General features: G+C 37.0%; 1 protein-coding gene across 3 annotated transcripts in view; it reads right to left on the bottom strand.

The window, feature by feature from the left end:
- LOC126358481 (spermine oxidase-like) overlaps positions 1 to 24,641 on the bottom strand; it is a 165,445-nt gene that overhangs the window by 69,077 nt on the left and 71,727 nt on the right. The window lies entirely within an intron of this gene.

The following is a 24,641-nucleotide window of genomic DNA, read 5'->3' as shown; positions in this document are numbered from 1 at the left end:
TATCCTCTCCAGTGGTTACTGTTTCCTCTCCAGGAATTAATCCATCAACACTTGTCCACATGAGTGTCAGTGGAATGTCCACGGTACATCACAAGGCACTGTGCAGGAGAAGACAATTACACTCATCCACTAACCAGCAATTTCAATGTGCTGCCTTCCACTGCAACTCAACTAAGCCAGTAACACCACTTCACCTGTTGATCAGGCTGCTGGATCTTATGTAGGGAGTTACAACCCATCCTCACAGCTCTTCTTCTGCCAAGCTCTCATCTCCTACCTTCCCAGTTTCAGAGAAGCTCTCCTGCGAAACTTGCAGGATTAGTGCACCTAGAAGAAAGGATATTGTAGATATATGGCTTACCACAGCCTGGGGGATGTTTCAAGAATGAAATTTTCATTCTGAAGTGGAACTTCGTGGCAGGTTAAAACTGTGTGCCAGACTAAGACTTGAACTCAGGACCTTCACCTTTTGCAGGCAACTTCTCTACCAACTACCCAAGCACAACTCACGAGCTGTCCTCGCAGCTCTGCTTCTATCACTATCTCAAATTCTACCTTCCAAATTTCACAGAAGCTCTCCTGCAAAACTTGTAGGACAAGCATTCCCCCAATCTGTGGCTAAGCCATGTCTCTGCCATTCCCTTTCTTCCAGCAGAGCTATTCCTGCAAGTTTCACAGGAGAGCTTATGGAAACTTTGAAAGACAGGAGGTGAAGTACTGGTGGAAATAGTGCTGTGAGAGATCATGAGCCATTCTGGGGTAGCTCAGTCAGTAGAGCATTTGCCCACGACAGTCAAATATACAGAGATTGAGTCTCAGCCCGGCACACAGTTTAACCTGCCAGGAAGCTTTATTGCACAAACACCACACAAAATTCCTAGTTATATTGGTGGATGAGCACTTGAGAAAGGAAAAGCATCTAGAAGTTTTGAGTAAAAAACTAAGTAAATGCTGTTATGTGTTAAGAATTCTACGGGAATGTTGCAACACTGAATCATTGCTGTGTGCCTATTATGCTTATATGAACAGTTTGCTTAAATATGATGTGATCTTCTGAGGAAATACAGGTATGGCAAAACAAGCTTTCAAAGTTCAGAAAAGGAGTAGTAGAATAATGGAAGGGGTTCCCAGCAGAGTGTCATGCACGAAAATATTTAAAGAATTTCAAATAATGATTCTTCCTAGCTTATTCATCTGTGAATGTGTATGTTTTCTGAAAACTCACCAGGAATTTTCAATATTAAATAATCAGGTTCATAACCATGAAACAAGGAACAGAGATGATTTTCATAGAGACACCCACAAAGGAGTGCTCTACTAAAAAAGTGTAAACTACCAGCCCAAGATACTTTTTAGTGCATTGCCTTGTACAATAAAGAAAATTAAAGAATTTCGTAAATTCAAGGTAGATCTTAAACAATTTTTACTAACACAAAGTTTTTATAACATTGAAGAATATCTGAATATGTAAAAGTGATATTATTTATATATACTGATATAAAATATTTGTATTTATTATCCAAGTTTTTGAAACAAATTGAATATAAGAAATTATATTGTAATGAACTACATTATACAATGTACATTGTTAACAGATGAATAAAGATATTGAACTGAACTGAACTGAGTCAGTGCAAACTCAGCTGCAGAGTGAAACTTTCATTCTGATACAGAGTAGGGAGCTGTTACTCATCATAAATTTAAATATACAATAATAATCTTACCCCTTAGGAAAACGGCAGCAAAGGATGTGCATGATCACACTGTGCACCTTGTGTGTATGCTTCAAGGTCTCATTCAGAGTGTTGAAGAAGCTATTCTAGCAATCACTGGGAGAAAAAGGTACAACATACTGCAAATTGTGGTGCACATTGGACTGAATGATGCTTGTCTTCTGAGGTCTGAGTTTATTCTTTCATCATTACAGGAAGTGCTAGAGAGGAATGAGGTATCCATCCTTGATCATGGAGATTGTGTGGTGTGCACAAAAGGTTCTTTCTAACTCTCAATACATTCCAAGTAATGGTAACCATAGGAGGCTACTAAGTATTAGTATTCACAGAAATGGACTCCATCTCAGTAAAGTCACAAAGTCTCCGAAAAAGTAGTGGAGCTCATGTGAGAATAGATACTGAAAGCTTGTCAAAAGCAAAATTAACAGATTTTGTGATAAATTTTATTTACCTTATTACAGCGATATTTTTCAAAGAAAATGTTTTTACATCAATAAATACTGAATCTTATTTGCCATGTAACTAACAGAACTTTTCAATACCTGAATCCATAAATTCAGATAATTTGTAGAAACAGCTCCTACTGACATAAGTTTTTACTTTTCTTTTGAACTGACAGGGATTCCAGTTTCTTGCTTTATGTTAGATGGGAGCTTTTTGATTACCTTACTACCAGAGTACATAATTCCATTCTGAACCCTAGACAAGGAAGCAAAATCTACATGGAAATTATTTTTGTGTCTTATATTATGGAATTTCTATATTTCACCATACAGTTGAGGCTGATTTTTATTACTAGCAACAAAAACCTTAAAGGATAAATATATTGGGAAGTGAAGGCAAGAATTCCAAGCTCCTTACAAAGCTTCTGTATGATCCCAGGGAATGAATACATGAAAAATAAGTCAACACACTGAGAGATGCTTCTAAGGCCATAAAAAACTCAAATGAGCTTCAGATTCTTTTATCCCTGTGTTAACTCCAAGTTAAGCTGTAATTCAGCTTGATCCTAAGTAATTCTGCACAATGCACTTCATCCAAATTCATACACATTCATTAATGTGTACATCTGGTGCTAGGTCACTATTGCTTGTTCGAAATTGTGTAAAATGAGTTTTTGTGGGATTAAGGCTTAACTGTTAGCTATGAACCACTTGTAGGCCTGTACATCTATCACCTGAGCTGCTCCTGCTAAGACTGAATTAGTATGCTTGTGACATCAGCAAATATTACAGTTTCTGAACTGCTCTTTGAAGTCATTGGAAGATCATTTAGTTGGTTACAAATACCAATCTCTCTGGCACTTACTAAGAGCAGCCAAATCAAGAAAGAAAATTTGCACATTCAGTAAGTTAGACAAAGAAGTAGTTATGTCATATCTCATAGAGGAATTCGAAACATTTTTCGTCTGGGCAGGAGCACGAGGAAAGACTGTGACTCACCTTTCAAAGAACAAGATGCCATACATTGGGTAGTTACAGGGAGCCCAGTGAGGAGTCCCAAATTTCAAAATTTAATATCTCTAAAACTAAGATCAATTCCAAGAGCAACAAACAATATGTTTACTGTGAAAAACGCACAAATTTTATACAGAAGTTTTCAAATAGTTAACAAAACTGCTAACATACAGCACTATATTCACAATACATAGACCCTATAAATAATGCAATGCAACTTACGGTGAACGGAGGTTAGCATACTCAAGGAAGAGATTGAAATCAGTATTCCATTGAACAACATGTTTTTCTGTATTGGTATACCACAGGTGTAACTGTCCTACAGCAACAAGGGACAGTTTTAAACAATGATTTAGTTTTCAAAAAGGGACCTGATATGAAAATTATTTCCAAACTCTTTGCCAAATTCCTATGGACAGGCATTGTGGCTAGAGGGCAATGTTGGCCCCAGGCCAACTGTATTTACTCCTCAAAATGTCAACATGGTTTCTGGAATTATTCAACAGAATCTAAGGATATCTGTCCAAAGAATTACAGCAGAGGCCAGTCTGAAGTGTTCCAATACACAGAAAATACTTAGAAAGAACCTACACACATTTCCATTCAAAATCCAAGGCCGCCAGCCTGTATGAGTTGTATGACAGAGGGCTAACTTCACAAACAGGATTCTCACAATTATTGATAATGAAGGATTTGATGGTCACTGCATCCATTCCACCAATGAGGCACACATCATCTTCAGTGGAGTCAAGAATAAACAGAATGGTGATTTTGGGATTCTGAAAATTCCCTTTTGTGTGAAGCAAAACCATAGTGTTCTCCCAGTTACTGTTTGGGTTTGAGTGGGCACCAGAGACACTATTGGCATTTTTTCATGTGAGAAATGATCACTATTGGTTGTTACATCGCAGTGTTTGAACAACCTCTAGCCACGCAACTAGCTTTGGAGGATCGACCAGGCAAGATGGGACCAGATCAAATGGCACCGGACAGGTGTTTTGCTTTCTTGATGAATGCTTTGGGGATAATGTTCTTGTACTGCAAATTTACTGGTACAGGGATTGATTGGCCTAAATATTCACCCAATCCAACTCCTTGTTACTTCTTTGAATGACACTCTCTACCAGAACCATACCACCAAGCTGGGTGAGCTTGAATTGATTATCTCTGTGGCATTTGAACTCATTTCAGTTGAGACTTGACAAGATGTGATGGAAAATTTCATTGTTCATTTGCACCACCTCCATACTGCAAGTGGTGAACATTTAAAAAGACTGTGATAAGATTGCAAAGACTGCTTGCAGGGGACAGGTTTTGATTTTGCCTACTGATACTGTAAGAGCTGCACAATGTACAGTGCCATCTGTTAGCAGCTTGTTGAACTATTCTGAAACTTTTGTATAATTTCTCTACAATTTTTTTTCAATGTTTCTCCATAAACATACTTTTTGTTACAATCATCTGTCGATCCTAGTCTTTAAAATACTTAATTTTGAAAACAGGAACCTCTCCATTGGATCCCCTGTATGTAATCATGATTAGTGGGACCCTAGATGGTACACATTATGTTTTAAAAAATTTCTAAAGAAACAGTGATTTCTCCATAATATGTGTAAAATACAGCACAGAGCTATAGACAGAGAGATGCTTAGTGAAAAACATTTTTCTATATAGAGGGCAATGCAAAGTTTATGGACTAGAGCTCAATAAAGAAGAATTCACTCCCAAGTACATAAGTAACAAGAAAAAATTTATTGTAAACATAATACAATGACACTTTACAATGCTCAATGAGTTGCAAATAATATAGTCAACTGCAAAACTCACAACTCTTGTTGGCATAATAAACTGTCTATTGTCTACTTGTAGGTCTGTGAAAGTTTATATTAGATATCCATATACAAACAAGTTCACTGAATGTCACATGGAAACAAATCTATGTCTGGAAAAGGACCATTGTTTTGCATGGCAGACTAGTAGCATGAACATGATAACAAGCTGGTGAATACCAAAATCCTAGTGCTCTGTGAGACCAAAGTTGCAGCATTTCTTTGCAGAGGACAGCCAGCAGCTCAAGGACAACAGGAAGAAACCCTAACATGGTGTACTGTGGCAACTGACAATAACTTTGAGAAAATATTATTAATTTTGAGGTCTTCCAGAAAATAAAAACCCTTTAGTTACATAAAATGAAAAAAGAAAATCTTTATAGGGAAAAAAACAATTTTTCTACATATATGAAGCAAGTCACTTCCTACATTGAAACATTTGTTGTATCTGGTCATGAGCTTCAGAACTCCCATGTTATACTCTTCTGCCACCAGTTTATTCAGCCAGGTGGTCACTGCATTAAACAAAACACCACTCATATTTTTACCACAAAAAACATTCCTTTTTCGCTTTTCAGACTGAACTGGCTTCTATAACAACGGCACTCATAATGCTGTGGAGGCTGTAATAAGTGGCCCTTGTGCAATTTGTGTGTGGTCAAAATCAGCTGCATGACTGAAAATCCCACCAACAATGAGGTAAGGGGGGTTACTCAATTTATGAATGCTCAAAAGGCAAAATTGGGAGATATTTAATGGCAACTGAAAGCACCATATGATGATAACACAAAGAACAAAAGAAACTTGAGAAAATGATGTGAAATGTTCAATAATGGGTGAACAAATGTGCACAATGAAACTAGTCCTGGATGCCTATTGCTCATCACATTAAACCTGAAGACTGCAGTGAACAACAGAATCCTGATAGACAGGCATATAGCTCTCACTGAAATTATGCATTTTGTATTTTCAGACACTGATTATTCTAAGCTTGGTGAAACTGTGACTGGTGATGAGGCCTCAGAGAGCAAGCACCCATCTGTTGAGTGACATCATCCCTCATCATTTTAAAAAAAAACTGGTAAATTTCACACAGACTCTGTCACCAGGAAAGGTTGTGGCAAACATCTTTAGGGATCTACAGGTGTTCTTTTGGTGGATTTTGTGCCAAAAGGCACTACAATCAATTCAAATCATTATTGTGAGATTCTAAGAAAACTACAATAAGGCATCCAAAACAGCAGATGAGGAATGCTTTCGGGAAGCACTACACTTCTTCATGTCAACATCCATCCTCACACTACTAATCCAACTCAATAACTGCTGGATCAAGCAAAAAGGCAAATTTTTATCATCTACCACATAGTCCAGACTTTGCACCTTCTCCCAAAGCTGAAAGAGTTTTTGGTTGGTGAATATTTTGTGAGTGATGAAGAGGTGGAGAATGCATTGAGCACCTGGCTTAATGAACTGTCATCAGAAGAGTATAACATAGGGATTCTGAAGCTCATGATTAGATTCAATGAATGTTTAAATGTAGGAAGTGAAAGAAACTTCTTGTGCGCAGGAGAAGTGTCATTTTCAATAAATAATGTGTTTTGCATTTTGTATAACTAAACAGTCTTTATATTCTGGATGACCCTTATAGTAATACAGACTGGTATTCAGTCCTACTAGGGTACCACTGATGGAGAGGTAACCTGGTGTAAACTGTGGTAAAACTGACCACACATGTTTGATAACATTTGTGTCAGACGACTTGGCAGGTCAGGGTATGTGACTGTCCACATGCTCATCTAAGCATAGCTGAAGAGAGGCAGTAGTGTTGGTCACCTTGAAGATGACATTATTTTTAGAGAGAATCATATCAGCTGCTTGAGGCACATTGTCCCAGAGCCATATTCACATTTAATGGCCAAAATTAAGCAATCAAAGACACTTCATCTATAAACAAGATACATTGTTCAACTCAAGCCAAAGAACAACCTATTCAACCACACAATTATTACCCAATATTGTTATTCCATGACATATAACCAAATAATTTCATGCAACATGTTCATGCCTTCATAGTATTTCTCATGTGCCTGAAGATTTTCAGTTTGTGCAGCATGAATCAGACTGTCATTGCAGAAACCAGCTATTCCTAACTTATTTCAGTTTTTGTCACTTGTATCACATTAACTCTACAGTTTTCCATTTTATCTTCAGTGTTTGTTGAGCATAATGAGAGAGTATTGTTTTGCATCCACTAACACTCTTTATCAGGTGTCACAGCTTGCTCTTCATTGATCAAATACATTGTAAGTCTTTATACTTGTTTTCTTCAACTAATTTTGTTCTAATATTCAGGATACAATTAAAGATAAATAATTTTTGTTTCTCAGATTGTGTAAAATTGCCTAGGTAAATACATAAAATGGATTGCACCATACTGCAAGCTAATTTCTCTCACTGTATTTTCAACTGACAACCACAAGACACAAATGACCAGCATTAATTTTTCTTAAATGTGTATTCAAGAACATAAATGTTTTCAAACTTTAACAGCCATTGGTACCTGTTGTTAATGAATGAACAAAAATTGCAGGAGAGGACTGATTTATCATTAAAGAAGCAATGATATTTCAAATACAATGATAAAAAGCACTATATCATTATTAACAATGTTGTTGTCACAGGCAGATACAGAGCATTCAGGTGGCCTGCTATAAATCTCAGAACATCTATGTTATTTGGAAACCATAACCAGTGTGCCCATAGTCATTGCCACTGATGGCACATTCAGTTAGTTGTCCCTGTGGTTCAAAGGTGAGATGAAAAAGAAACCCAGTTCTGTCAAAGCAGTTGTTCTTCACTCTGTGTCACAGTTACAAACACTTTAATGTAAAATGTATAAGAATGAATATGAACTGGACTCTGCATTTTGTTGCCTTGACTGATTACAACAGAGAATAAGATTCAATTGGACTAAGGCAGTTACTGTTCATGTTTAGGCAGTGTCTCCACCAATATGATTTCAAATAAAGAGTTCTAATAAAAACTGTTTACATGATGTAGTAGTGTTAACAGGGATTAAGAAACATTCCCACCTGTAATTAACAGAGCATTTGATATTCCCTCAAATTCATAATGAAATAGGAAAAATACCAATAAAAACACATGGTACTGCAGTAACAACTGCAGCTCCAGTAGGTAATGGATCATATGCAACAATTCTGTTGACTCTCAGTGCAGCCAGTCAGTGAACTGCCTACAGAGAACTACAAGCAATGCCACATTAACTTCTGCTCTTTCCCTGCCATTTCCTTCAGCCAACACAGTAAAAAGTGTTCAGTAATCATATAGCTGTCATGCATGATTACATTTCATCACTTGCTGATCACAGCAAATATTTATATTGTTGTGGATCAACAAGAACAAGCAAATTTTTTGAGTGAATCTTTTCTCTGTTTTGCTTAGAAGTACAATACAAATTCTAAAACCAAATGTATCTTCTATACAAAAAATAAATAAATGCAATAAACATAATGTTTTTGTTACCCACCACAAAACATAAAGCCAGGAAAACAGTAGAATTACTAGAAACTATAAAGTCAGAAACAAAGTTGAAATGCCAAGAGTCTTTTCTCTACTAAAGAAAGGTAAAACAGAGGATGCAGAAACCCACATGCCTGTCTTTCTGCTATCACCATTACCAAAAACAATCAAATCAATTATGATTCCTCTGTTAATGAATTATTTGAATCTCTGTAACCTCCTCAGTGCATTTGGTAGTGAGTCATCACAGAGTTCACAGAATGGGTATTTGATGCACCACACAACTAAGACTGCAGCAGTCATGTTTTTAGATTTACCCAAGGCCTCTGACACAGGTGAAAAGAAATTCTACAAAAGAAGCTAGGCGCATAAGGAATAAAGAAGTAGCAAATGAATGGTACCAATTGTGACAGTTCATCCACTTTTATTTCTTTGTTTGTTGTCCTTGACTGTGTTGTGATACTGGCTGAAAAATGGAGTGTGGAAGTGCAACACTGACTACTTAAATAATGTACTGACAGGTGCACACTTGCATTTCACAGTAATTTACTTCCACAATTCACAACCCCCCCCCCCCCCCCCCCACAATAATACATAGTTATATGGCCAGTGCACTATTGTTTAACTTTTGATAAGCCTTACTAATAGGTTGCAGGCAAACAGCCGCATACTGCTACAGTAGTTTACTGTTGAACATCTACACGCAGCAAAAGCCTAACCACATAGTACACATTTCTTCAAGAATAAAAAGGTATGTATGGAACAGACACTGTCATTGTTTTAACATAGCCTACTTGTCTTACACTTATTTCACATACGCATTGTTGTTGATCTAACCAATACAGGTTCCTCATCTGAAACTCGGCCATGGACTGACTGTCTTGGGTCCAAAAATTGGGACCTCATATATCCTCACAATAATAGGTACTGAAACTACGCATTGTTCGAAGTTAAATTTACAGAAATTACGATTAAAACTTAGCTCATTAAATTAACTGAATACAATGAAAAATTTGTTCTTTTTAACAGTTCTGTCTACTACAGGAGTTAGGCCAAATTATTTGTTTAAATCATGAAATTAACAAATATCATTACACAAACAATACTTTTTACAAAACTGTTAGTTACTTTTTAATTAATTAAGGGCTGGATTTGCTAACATGTTTTTGAATAGAGCCAAATAAATACTTAAAGAACGCTAGTGTTTTGTCTTCCAAATGTTTATAATTATTATAGAATTTATATTTGTTTATAAGTCAACAACAGAATTTAAGTTGTGAAACAATTACTGATTTCACCCTATAAAGAAAGATACTAGCTACAAACAGTCAAAATAAATTAGAAAATCAACTACATACGTAAAACTAAGCACAAAATTAGATCTGGTATATGTTCTTTCAAACAGGTGGCCAACCTTTCTCTTTTATGAAAATTCAGATTATACTCACATATGTTAATGGTAATTAGTAAAAAGTGAGAAAATGAATTTTAAGGAGGCAGATGGCAAAACAAGAGAGGAAATAAAAATATCCCAGCTTGCTTCGTCACACAATCATAGCTTGACAAATGGAGCCAGAAACTTGAGACCGCGTAGGTCCCAAACTTTATGATCCAAAATGCAGGGGTTCCTCAGATTAGCACATGAGGACTATTACTATCATTGTTATAAATCAGTGACTTTCCAAGAAAGGAAAGTCATAGGAGAAAATATATCTGTTGACTACAGAACCATTGCAAACAAAATTAAAACACCAGAACTAATGTTACATAAGGTAAATGAAAACAACAGGGATATTTATAATTAGATTATAAAAGTCAATGTCTCGGTCACATGCTACTTTTTTAAAACTGATAACTGGTTCCAGCTTTTCAGCCAGTACATACATACTATCTACATGCCTACATGTCACTGCTGTCAGTTTTAGATCTGATTATGGCTGAAAAGCTGAATTCACTTACCAATTTCAATCAAGCTGCATGTGGCCAATAGACTTACTTTTACAGTTTAATCCAGTACAATTATCACTGGTCCCCTCAGCAGGTCCAAAGAGCCTCATCTCAAATCTTACAACTAGCCATCAAATAATAAAGTAACTGAAACAAACAGCATGAATAACAGCTTAATGAGGGAAAGTAAATCTATCTGGCAGAACGCAAATCATTCAGAGGTAAGGCCACAACTTATCAAATAGTTGCATTGTTATCTCACAGCATGGGCAGAGAAAGCGATTCCAGAAAAAAGACTTCACGGGAAGCCATGAGAACTTGGTGTCAATAACATTAATTTCACTGGCCTTGAAAACAAGAAAGATGTGATAGTGATGACAGAGAAGGTGAAGGAATGTGCAAGCAAATGTTGATAACCAAAAGTTAAGTAATTCAGTGGTGTGCAAATTACAGAAGGAGGGATGTGATGTCAAGTGAAGCATGATTCAAGTACCTCTCCCAAAGCAGAATAAGAAAAATTTACACAATAAATATTTCATTACTGATATAGATAAGTGTGGTATTAGGCAGCAATTCCTGTGATGTTATAAACAACATAACACAATATCATCTTTGAAAAACCATCACAGCTTTTATTCCACAGAACTAGTCATCTAGGTTAGCAAAGAAACTCTCAGAAAAACTGCTACATCAATGGGATTTGGTTTTAAACGGCATGAATGAATGAGTCTTTATGCATGGACTCGCAAAAAGGAGCATCAGAATTAATGTAGCTCGTGAACATGAGGCACAGTCTAGCCACAGTCTTTCCCATCAAAGGGAAAAAGAGCCAGCAGAGATTGTGGGCACAGATTAATTGACAGAGCAGGGATAGAGATGGGGTGGGAACGGTGGCTACGGGAGATTGTTAGCAAAAGGACTGTGCGATTTAAGGATATGCTGCAAGGACAAGGTCTGTCTCTGCAATTAAGAGAGACTAATGTTGGTGGGGGAGGGGGCAGGAATCTAGGTGGTATAGTTTGAAGCAGCAACAGGTCAAGCATGTTTTGCTCAGTAGATTATTCTGGTGCTGGGTGTTCAGCTTTGGTCTTGACCAGAGTCTCACAGTAGTCATAAAACTAATTCACACAGACAACTAGTGGTCATGTCCACATAAAAGCTTCTGCAGAAGTAACATTAGAGTTGGTGTATGATATACTGCATTTCGTAAGTATCCTTGCCTCTGACAGAGCAGAAAGATCTTTTATTTTTCACTGCACAATCACATGAACATTTCACAATGGCATGACCAGTTATGACCAGCCAGTGGTCACTTTCAGACTAACGGAACATGCTGCACATGGTTTCCATTGTATTGTCAACTATGTGAAACACTCGTGTGATCATGTCATAAAAATATAAACAATAAACAACACAAGTCAATAATTTAATCTCCAAGGCACCACTTCATTTCTTCCAAAGAGTAGGATATGCTTGTGATGGGACTGGCATAGGATGTGGTTGGGGGCTGAAGTGGTCATATCCTGCATCTTTATTTTCTACAGGAATATGAGTTATGTAACAAAGGGTTGGAAATAGGTACAGTATAAGAATGGACCAGAAGATATAGTATACTGAGTGAATGGTAGAATATCATTTTAGCAGTGTTTGAAATGACATTCCTCAGTCCACAATATGATAAAACGTAGTCAAAGTCCTGGTAAACAATGCAGTTAATTTGTTTCAATCCAGAATGATTTTGGGAAATGAAGAGGAGACGAGTGCGTGATCTATGAGAGTGATTATAGAATTACAGATCTGTTCGTGGAGAAGTTTTGGAGGATAATATCTGCCTGTGAAGGCCTCAGCAAGACTTTCACACTACTAAGCAAGAGGATGGGCAAACCTGTGGATATAGAATATTTTTAATATTTTGGAAGACAAATGCCAAATTGTAAGTAGCAATGAAAAAAGTTCCAGTTCCTACTCTGTTAAAAAACCTGTGTAATACTGATTTTTAAATCACTTTACTGGAAGAAAAACCTCTGAGTACACTATATATTTTTCCTTTCTGAGAGTCAGGATTTGGGGGGGGGGGGGGGGCACTCTTTGAAGGAATTACACACCCCTTCCCTCCACCCTCTCTTCCTGCCCTCTTATTACTTTCATCCATTCCACCTGGCACAATAATAACATAATGTATATTGTGCATTATTCGATATTGTTGGAACTACTTCATGATAAGCTCTATGGGCATTACATATGCACAATCGAATGAAAAATTCTCGTAAAACTTCCAAAACTGTATAACTGTATTATTTACTTCTTAGGGCTCTTGTAGACTAGTTCTTATGTTTTCAGAACATATAAAGTTTCTATTGCATTGTATTATCACTAGATGATGATGATGATGAGCCAAAAAGACTGATATTGAGCTGGAGCTATTTCTGAAACTAATGGAGGACTGAGGTGGTAGATATTACAATAATGGTGTTGTTAATAATGACAGGTGCTGTGTATAGGCTATACACCCTACAGACTGGCAACCCTTCTCAAAGCAGTCATGTACCAATGGCCTAGCCTTTAAGGCTTTACATCAGAGACAACAGAGCTTCAATCAAGTCCAATGTCACACAACCATAAATAATTCCTCTAGTATCTCTACATGACCTGGATATCTGTGGCAGAATAAAGCTGCTCTGGGAAATTGTCCACTGAGCTCTGGGACATCTGACATCTCCACCCAGAGTTCTTCAGCCAGAGTTTCAATTGGAACATTTCCTATACATAATGCCAAGCTGCACCAGTCACCACAATCCGAGAAAACTGCCAGGTCTGGCTTCATCATCAACAGGTCTTAGGTGCTGCATTGGAGACAATCACGAATTTGTTATCAGCTATCAACATACACCGCATTGTTTTGTTCTACTTCTGAGTAAATATCAAACTTTGACTGTTTCATCAGAATGGCCTTCAGCCTAAGTCCAGACTTGTGTAAATTCAGAGACAATCACAAACTTTCACAAACTATTGTACTGACTACCTTTTCTCCAAAATAGGAGTATTTTGGTTTATGTACTTTTCAATAAAATTGTTCTATATTGCTTGCCTGGGCTGTGTTCACATTGCACCTTAACCAGCACAATACTTAACAACAGGCTGGATAGAAACAAGATCACAGTTAATTGAAAATATATATGTCTGGACTCTTTGGCTTAAAGATGAATCCAGAATGCCATATGAGGTTGGATGTTTGTCTTGGTCCAGAAATACAGTTATACAGGATTTATGATTGTTAAGATTCTGAGGAAAGAACAGGTCATGTTTAGTTGTGTAATACCAGTAATCCCACTCTGCATGTAATCCACAAACAAAAAAATAAAAAAAATAATTAGCAGAAACAAGGAAAGCTAAGTTCACAATGCATAATAAGAAGAGCAGTGACAATGGAGAGAAACCATACAAATACTGTACTGAAAGTTGTGGACAACTAAGAATACTGAACTCTTTTTGTTTGCAGCTCAGGAAAGTGCAAACTATACTACTTCTAAGGCCCACCCAAATTCTTTTGGAATCCTATTCACAAACTAGATTCACCCCACCCTTTTGAAACCTCAGTCACCTACTTTCATCGGCTTTCTATGAACAAAGGTTGCTTTAAAACTTATGTTCATACAAAACAGTTTGAAACAGTGTCATGGCTGCTGACATATGTATAACAGCATACAGACTTATACCAAAATTTGTCATGTAACCTTATCCCAAAACACAATTTTTTGACAAGCATGCAGTAGACACATCAATTAATATCATATTTCAGTTTATCCACAGAAAGCTTTCTTATTTCTTGAGCACAAGTCTCCTTGAGATTTATGTCAAGACATTACTATTTTCAGATTTGACATACACTAAGAAAATGATCACCAACTGAAATAGAGATAGAAAGAAAGAACATTAGTGATATTTCCAACAGCAGAGGCCAATCCATTTACTCATCACTCATGGACAACTAAACCAGATCAGTTAAAAAGTTAAGAATATAGCTGAAGTTAAAAATATGAGATTTAAAACTATCTAAAACTGTATTCAGCTGAATAAATAAGGACAATAGGAAAAGGGAGGGATGTATACACACATATTGGAGGGAGAGAAAAGTAACTCCAAATTTTGGGCCAGGATAAATGTAATGCACAATACAAAAAATAATTATGAAATGAAAAAGATAGACAAGAAAATAACAAAACTTGAGTTATCAAATAGCAGAATCAAACTGATACAAATTTTAGATTGGAACCAGCCTACTTTAAAAAGAGATAATAATTATATCTGGAAGTGTGACATATATATGTCAGTTGAACAACAAAAATACATAACATTTTCTCCTGAGCAGATCAATATTTAGCTGTAATATATTCCATAAGATAAGAAGCAGCCAGTTAGCATATGATGATTATCTCTTTTGATGTATCCTTTTCCCATCATTTTTTTTCAAAAAGATAAATGACATGTTTACAACCTTCCTATAAGAAAGATATCAACTGAAAGATAATTACTGAATATGATTTACAGTGACTGTGAGAAAGTTACATAAGAATTCTTTTCTCCCAAAGATTTGTTATTTGAAGTACAGATGCTGGACAATCAGGATATTCTAGTACTCGAATACTCATTTATTTCAGAATCAAAGAAAGCCATTAGAAACAGCACAAGCTCAGATTGAAGAAGGATGGAGAAGGAAGTTGGCCATATCCTTTTCCAAGAAACCATGGAATATCTAAATCTACAGAGCAAGACAGTGATTTTAACCACTGTTCTTCGAAATATGAGTTTGGTATTTCGCTGCGTAGCTATCTCACTCACTTTTCCTTTCAAACAATGGAAAATCCTGGATGGAATGTGACAATACCAGAGAAGGAAAGTTGCTACTCACCATATTGCGGAGATGCTGAGTCGCAATAGGCAAAATAAAGAGATTCAGACACACACACACACACACACACACACACACACACACACACACACACACTCCAAAATTTCTTCCCAAGTATTATTAAAGAAAGGGATGCTGAGTCGCAATAGGCAAAATAAAGAGATTCACACACACACACACACACACACACACACACACACACACACACACACACACACTCACTCTCCAAAATTTCTTCCCAAGTATTATTAAAGAAAGGTTTCTAAGATGACAGGTGTGTTCTGATATGCTGCTTGGTTTTAAACTGTCGTAACTTTGCAGATGGCTCTTGTATACAAACAGATTAGTACCATTGCCACACTGCCACATTGCCACTTGTAACATTTGACAGAAAAATATTTATCATATAATTATGATATAGCCCAAGATGAAATGTCTCTTGAAATTTTAGTACTATCTTCTCGTGAAAGAGAATGTTCAATATCATTATGAGAAATACACTGACATGCCAAAGAAACTGGTATGGTCATGCATATTCAAATACAGAGACACTTAAACAGTCAGAATATGGCACTGTGGTTGGCAATGCCTATATAAGACAACAAGTGTCCGGCACAATTGTTAGTCAGTTACTGCTGCTACAGTGGCAGATTATCAAGATTTAAGTGAGTGTGAACTTGGTGTTATAGAACAAATGATGGGACACAGCACCTCTAAGGTAGCGATGAAGTGGGGATTTTCCCATACAACCATTTCATGAGTGTACCATGAATAACAGGAGTCTGGTAAAACATAAAATCTCTGACATTGCTGCACCCGGAAGAAGATCCTGCAAGTATGGGACTAATGATAACTGAAGAGAATCATTCAACATGACAGAAGAGCAACCTTTCCACAAACTTGCACTTAAGTTCAGTGCTGGGCCACCAACAACTGTCAGCATGAGAACCATTCAACGAAATATTCTCGATATGGACTTTTGGTGCTGAAGGCCCACTCATGTACCCTTGATGATTGCATGACACAAATCATTACACCTCATGTGGGACCATCATCACTGACATTGGACTGTTGATGACTGGAAACATGTTGCCTGGTTGGACAAGTCTCATTTCAAATTGTATTGAGCAGATGAATGTGACATGTATGGAGACAACCTCATGGATCCATGGACCCTGAATGTCGGCAAGGAATTGTTCCAGCTGGTGGAGGTTCTGTAACGGTGTAGGCATGTGCAGTTGAAACAATATGGAACACCTGATACGTACAGATACGCTCTGACACATGACATGTACGTTCCCATCCTGTCTGATCACCTGCATCCATTCACGTCCATTGTGCATTCCGTTGGACTTGGGTAATTCCAGCAGGACAATGTGACACCCCACACATTCATAATTGCTACAGAGTGGTTCCTGGAACACTCTTCTGAATTTAAACACTTACGCTGGCCACCAAACTCCCCTGATATGAACATTATTGAACATATCTGGGATGCCTTGCAAGGTGCTGTTCAGAACACATCTCCACCCCCGCATATCGGATGTATGGACAGCCCTCCACATTATTCGAGTCCATGCCATGTCACGTTGCAGCACGTTTGTGTGATCATGGGAGGCCTTACACGATATTAGGCAAATGTACCAGTTTCTTTGGCTCTTCAGTGTATTATTGTCTTGATTTTTCATTACTAACATAGAGAAACTGAATCTGGATAACTAAAAACATTGGAAAGTGAGAAAGAAAATCAGGCTGCTGTTCTACTACTGGCAAGGTCATTAGAATATGAAAAGAAACCATCACAGTCCTTGCCTTAAATGACTTAAGAACTCCATGGTAAACCCAAATCTAGAAGACCACATAGGGATTTGGATTCCACTTCATCCTAATGCAAATTCAATGATCTAAACACCATGCCACATGACTCAATGGAATTTTCTTGTTCATTACCACCACTTTACAACTATTTATACATCTAACTCTACATAAATACTCTGTGAACCAATGTGAAGTGTCTGGTAGATGGGATTTACCACTGCAGCACATGCTAGGGTTTCTTCCTGTTTACATTGTATTTGAGCAGGGGAAGAATGACTTTAAAATGATCTGTGTGTGCTGTGATTGATCTAAAAGTGTCTCCATGTTCCTTACAGGAACAACATTTAGGAGGCCAAAATATAGTTCTTGATACATTCTTTAATAATAATCTTCTTCTTCTTATACATGATCAGGCCAAGTAGACCACACCTGCTATAAGTTTCTTCCTTCATTGTATTTTGTCCATTGCTGCTATCTGTCCACATCTATTGATGCTTGGTTTAAATCTTCATGAAGGCCATTCCTCCAACACTTCTTGAGTGTTCCTGGGGGTCTCTTTCCTGTAGGTGTGAAATCCAAGAGCTTTCCAGGCCATCTGTGACCTTCCATCTTCGCCTCACGGCCAGCCCACTGCATTTATTTGGCTCTGACAGTTCTTGCTATGCTGGGCTGCTGGTATAGCTCGTCAAGATCATGGTTGTATCTGATCCAACTTTCCCCTGTGTCTGCATCCAGAATTGGACCGAAGATCTTCCGAAGCACTTTTCATTCAAAAACGAGGAGCTTGCGGAAGTCTTGTTTCTGGATACTCCATTTCTCACAGATATATAGAACAACAGACTGGATCACAGTTCTGGATAGTCAAATCTTGAACTGTCTGGAGAGATATCTGGACCAAAGGAGTTGTGCTAGGCCATAGTGAGATCGGCTTCCTGATTGTATTTTAGCATTGATCTCTGCTTCAAATGATGAGTTCTCAGTGAAAAGTGCCCCTAGGTATTTAAATTCATGCAATCTCTTGTAGAACTGGTCTCCCACCTGCAGTGATTGTAAGTGACCAGAAGTCTGACATCACATCATAATGATGTACTCTGTCTTGACTTCATTTATGTTTAGCCCAAATTTGCTGGCAGCCTCCTTTAGTGCTCTGGTCATTTGCTCCAACTCCTCTTCAGACCTAGAGAGTAAACAGATGTCATCTGCATAGGCTAAGTATGTCAATCTCTTTCCTTTGATTTTAATCCCTTCATTCTCTTGGAAGGTCTTGCGTACAATCTTCTCGAAGACAAAGTTGAACAGGATAAGGGACAAACGATCTCCATGCCTCAGTCCTGTCACAATTTCAAATTCCTCACTTACGCAATTTTCCATCTTCACCTTTGCACATGTTTCACTCAGACAGATCTTTATCAGACTGATGAGTTTCTCTTTCTTTAAGAATGGTCCTTGAAACTTTGTAAGATTTCACAGAGTAGTTGGCACCTATCTTCAAGTGTGTTTATGTTCAGGTTTTTCAAAATTTTTATGCATGATGCTCTCCTTCTATTCGTTTTGACCCTCTTTGAATATGCCCAGTAACATCTGTCAGTCCTATTTGCTATGGGTCACACACACATCAGCAATAGTCTCTGACAGGATACACAAGTTCTCCTTTGTGGACTAACTGTATTTTCCTGTATTCTGCTGATGAACTGAAGTCTGCCATATACTTGCCCTACAACTGAGCCTATGTGATCTTCATTCCATTTTCCCAAAATTATTATACCCAGGCATTTGCACAAGTTGATTCCAATTGTGACCCAATGATGTTGTAGTCATAGGATATTATGTTTCATCATTATGTGACAAGTATAGCTTTACATTTAAAATAAATCACCACTGTTTGTGCCTCTCTGAAATCTTATCAAAATCTGATCGAATAACTGTGCAGGTTTCTTTTTTTCAGATAGTATTTCTAACACCACTTGAGAACACTCTCATAATCTGTCATAATAATAATCTCTATTATCTCAATCATAGGAACCCAAAAACACTGTATTTGGGTTTTAAACCTTTGTCATTATCCTTTGTTCCCTAGCTCCATTATGAAAACTATTAGAGAAATTTTATCTTTGTAATATCCCCCACTGCTTATTTTTGTATGTACTGGAAAGTTACAGAGGATATATCTATGTATTGGTGAACCATGTATGCCATGTTGTAATTACTATACTGGTGACAAACCACAAAGCTTAGTTGGTGGGCTAGTTTAATTAACATTCTGTTATTTAACTGACCTGATTCAACTAATCATTGTATCTTCTTTTTCATTTTTCATCACTGGGAGTTAGAAGTATTTGTGTCATGTGTAGTGTTTGTGTGTCTGATGCTACAACCAGTTGAGACATTAAATATTCATTCCTTTTAGTATATTTTCAAGCCTACAACTTTATTATTTCTTTCCAAAGATTACTTTTATTATAACTTACATTGCATTCATTATACTTCAATTTTATAAGTCGTTTAGTGATAAGGCAAATATTTATCACATGTTACAGCTGTCGAACCAATGTCAAGATGTGCTGCAAGTCCAATTACACAACTGCTGATACCCTCACATTACATTTGTTGACCATTGTCAATGTCTTGTAAATAATAGAAAATAAGTTGAAATACAGGGTGATCATAATTAAACTTAAACTTTCAAACCATTGTAGAAATAACACCAATGGTCAGAATGACATCAAATTGCAATGGAATATTATCAGAGAAGGGGGGAAATGTGTGTCAGAAGAAAACTAAATAGTTTCAAAATGTAGCAACAGATGGTGCTGTAAGTATCATAATTGAATATTGGTCAACTACATATGACAAATGAATCACACAACGATGCCTAAGGTGTACATTTGATGTTAAACAAACTGTACTACTGAGTGTGCATGGGTGTACAAGTGTGATACTATTAGTTACGTAAGCCCATCCACCATGGCTAGGTCATATCACATCGGATAAGAAAAATCAGTTTTTAATTGTCCTGAGGCCAAAAACCACATACAAAGCATCACTCACATCAGTTTTCGATTGTCCTGAGCCCAAAAACTGCATAAAAAGTATCAATCAAAATCAAATCAGATTATTAATTTCTGAGTGACTGGCGCAAAACATGTTCAATATGCTGTCTACCATTTTCTGCAACAAGTTAACATCAAGAAACAGCATGTTCCACAATCGATCGAAGTATTTTCCGTGTCACATGCACAATGTGTTGCGCAATTTGTGCCTTCAATGCAGCTAAGTTTGCAGTCAGAACACTGGACACAACATCTTTCAGATAGCCCCACAGCCAGATGTCTCAAAGATTAAGATCAGCTGATCATGATGGCCAGGCTGTATGTAAATGGTGGCTGATAATTCTAGCATTTCTGAAATGGCACTTCGGCAGCTCCTTAACTGGATCTGCAATGTGTGGAGGTGTGTCAACTTACATAAAAATGATCCCATCCACACATCCATGCTGTTGGAGATCTGGAATGATGCAGTGCACAAAAGTCACTCATAGTGCTTACCAGTGACAGTACAAGTAAGAGGACAAGAAGCATCTGTCTCTTTGAAAAAAATATGGCCCTATGATAAATGATGATGTAAACCCACACCACACAGTGACCTATTCAGGATGAAGTAGTACTGGTTAATTTGTGTGTGGATTTTCCATTGCCCATATTTGACAATTATTTGTATTGACATATCCTGTCAGATAGAAGTGGATTTCGTCTGTCCACGAAGGCTTCCATGGCCAATCATTGTCCACTTTTGTGCGAGCAGGAAATTTTAAAGCAAAGGTCTCTCTTGATGGCAGGTCAACAGGAAGCTACTTGTGCACATGGGTAATTTTGAATGGATAGCAAAGAAGGATGTTTCATACGATTTTACACAGCATGCTCATGGTTATGTCCAATGTTCGGGCAATTCTCCGTGCACTACATGTTTGCACACCACCACTCATCTCCTCCTGCATGGCTGTAGCCACTGCTTCCATTGACATTGAATCAATTCATTTCCTCCCTCTACCAGGTTGCACACCAAAAGAACCTGTATTTTCAAATTTCCGAATCATTTTCTCCAGACCCATGGCAGTCATCAGACCAATGCCTTTTTTCAAACCCTTCAGTGTGCAGAATTTATGCAGAACAATGTGTGCACAGTCATCATTCTTGTAATACAGCTTTACAAGCAGACCACGATCCTGCTTTGAGACAGTCATGGCAAAAATCGCAGATGCGAAAAGAGAAAGCCATATACCCAGCGTGTTTATACCAACTTCATTGGGTCATATGCATGACAGGTGTTTTCATTTACATATTCTGACACATACAGCATATTCTGAAATATTCAGCGCCATCTATTGATCAATTTTCAGACTATTATTTTTCTTTTGACATACATTTTCCCCCTTCTATGATAATATTCCATTGCAATTTGGCGTCATTCTCACCAGTGATGTTATTTCTACAATGTTTTGAAAGTTTAATTATAATCACCCTTTGTAATAGTTCTACGTTTTTAAAATACTTTATAATTACAGAAAATAATTTGTAATGACAACTATTGTTCTTTCCATTTCATGAAAAAAATATTCCAATTTTTTGAGTAGAGAAAAACTAAAAAAAAATATATTGTAATCCAGAATGTAACTGATCAAATTACAAATTTGTACACTGAGTTGAGGAAATTCTGTTAGTAAAGCTGGAATTCAAGCTGGAGATGTCTTACATATACCTGCACTACTTTGATTGTTATCAGAAAAGGTTTTATGGTATACTGTCAATAATTGATTATTTTCATTGTTATACATAGCAGCAAGATACATAAGCTACTCAAAGATCTTGCATACCAAACATTAAAAAGTGATCTGACAATGGGTAGAATCCACAGAAAGGCCTTGGAACTCATCAGGAAAAGCTCGATTCAGTGCAAGTCACCAAGGGTTTGTGTCAACAAGCTGCAGTTACTCCTAGACTCTATAGCCTACCCAAGATCCATAAGAATTGGATGCCTCTCCAACACATGTATATGTCTTTTTCATGTGTAAAGTGTATAACAAGTTGTGTGTGTTGTGTAGTGTGTGTGAGACTCTACACCAATGGACCATTAGAAAACTTAAAAGTCAATGAAATGAAGCAGACTCTCACACATTGACAACATCAATAGAAATGGCTTAAAAAAACACTGTAATCATTTCCCAAAATGCGTCATGCAAAAAGTAAAATAAAGAAAAATCTTGACTAGTAGCAGAAGATTTATTTATAAAAAAAAACCTAAATGTAAAGTTAAAATCAGCAGTGAGAGTGGCTGTATGCATAAGCAGCAATCTGACTTAATTTCCGCCCCTTGTATAAATGACTACATTGGGAATGAAGCAAATGAGTCTACATACTAGAACCTTAACCAGGAGTCTGATTTCACAAGGATTTTGTTAAAATATTCAGATGTTACTGAAGAAAAATTTGCTATAGTCTGAAGCTATAAATGCCACTCTGATGACAATCAACACAAGATTTATGTCGTAATTCTTACTCCAATCCCTGGGCAAAAACACTAGCTATCACCAAGGAAATTCATAAAATGCTAGATTGGAACACAAAAGTATCATCGAAGATCTACGATAGTCTACTAATTGCTATGAAAAAACTGGGAGGAAATGTTAGACTTGCTTCAGATGTCAGAAACATTAACAAAATTGTTGTTCCTGTCTGAACTAGAACAAATTCCAAAATTTTATCAGGTTAAATTTCTAACTAGCTTAGATCTCCATGTCTTTTACAAGCAGATTCCACTAACTAAGGAGTCAAGGAAATACATGACTTTTATCTATGCAGTTAGGAGCTATCAATTTAAGGTGTTAAACTTTGGGCCGAACTTCGTTCATGTGTGTTACTACAGCCATCAGTTCTGTACTAGGCCTTGAGATGCTTGTTTGTAGACAACTTATTAATAGTGACAGAAATATGGCAATATCATTTTGATCATATTGAGAAGGTATTATACAGATTTTTGGAGGCTGGTTTTACAGTCAGCTCAGAAAGCTCAAAGTTAGAGCACAAATATAAGAAATTACTGGGACATTTGGTTACATATTGTGGCATACATCTGGACAGTGAGAAGCTATGTGCAATAAATAAATTTCTGGGTTCTTTGACTAAACAACAGTTAGGCTGGCATTATTCTACAGAAGGTTTGAGCCAAATCAACTGTTGAATGGAGAACCTCTGTTAAATTTATTGAGATAATATATATCATAGTACTCATTTCAGGACTGCCAAGTGGCATTCATCAAAATTAAATAAGCTCTTGTAACATATAATACATTATATCACTCTCATATGTTACTTGAGTTCTGTCTTTCTACAGATGCTTCCTGCATAGGCATGGGAGATTCTCTGTTCTATAAAGAATGTAGATGACAGCATACCTACAGTTTGCACTATGTATTGGATTGCATCAAACAATCTTTGAACTTCTAAACCTTGTTAATGAAGGATATGACACATAGAAAATAGTATCTGTATATGTGTAAGAATATGGGAAAATTATGGATGCAGATCTGATGTGGTATCATGTTAAGCAACAATTACAATGAGACCATTCTAAAAAAAAAAAAAAAAAAAAAAAAAAAAAAAAAAAAAAAAAAAAAAAATACTGAACATTATGTAGTTTACAATGACAAACAATTTTACAGCCATTACCCTAAATCTGATCACTGGTGTGTGCACATTCCTACTGACTGTTAGAACAAATTAATATGGTATAAATATCATGTGTTGGGTCACTTTGGTGATATTAAATATGCAAAGAAAATTGCTCCATCTTGTTACTGTCCCAGTATGAGACGGAAAGTGTAACAGATATAAAAGACATGCTTAATCTGTCCAAAAATTAAATCCTCACATGCAAGGATGTGTTACATACCATTCTACTGAGTAAACCCATGCCAATTGTGTCAACTGGTGTTTGTGGTCCACCTGCATAGGCACATGCTAGACTGAAATATATAGTAGATCTTTACAACATTTTTGCAAGACCCATTAAACTATATGTTGTGACAGTGCCACAACATTTAACAGTGCCGCCACGACAGTACTCGCAAATGGCGATAGAGGCGCTCCGCAACTCAGCTGAGCGCGGGAGCGCCACCTAGCTACGAATGGTGCCGGCCACATGTCACGGCACGGCAGTTGAATAAGAGATACTGAGTTGTTATCATGTAACCAGCTATTGTTTCTAAGTGAGTGTGTTTGAATATCCATGCAATTATTGGTGATTAAAGGTTATAACACTTTTTGGTGATGAGGATGGGATATTTTCACTGCATTGTGGATTTGTGTGTTCGTGACGGGGCAGACATGGAATAGGTTATGCAAGCACTCATTGA

Source organism: Schistocerca gregaria, chromosome 1 (genome assembly GCF_023897955.1).
Source record: "Schistocerca gregaria isolate iqSchGreg1 chromosome 1, iqSchGreg1.2, whole genome shotgun sequence".
NCBI lineage: Eukaryota > Metazoa > Arthropoda > Insecta > Orthoptera > Acrididae > Schistocerca > Schistocerca gregaria.
The sequence above is the reverse complement of the archived record's forward strand: the minus strand, read 5'-3'. Positions and strand labels throughout refer to the sequence as shown.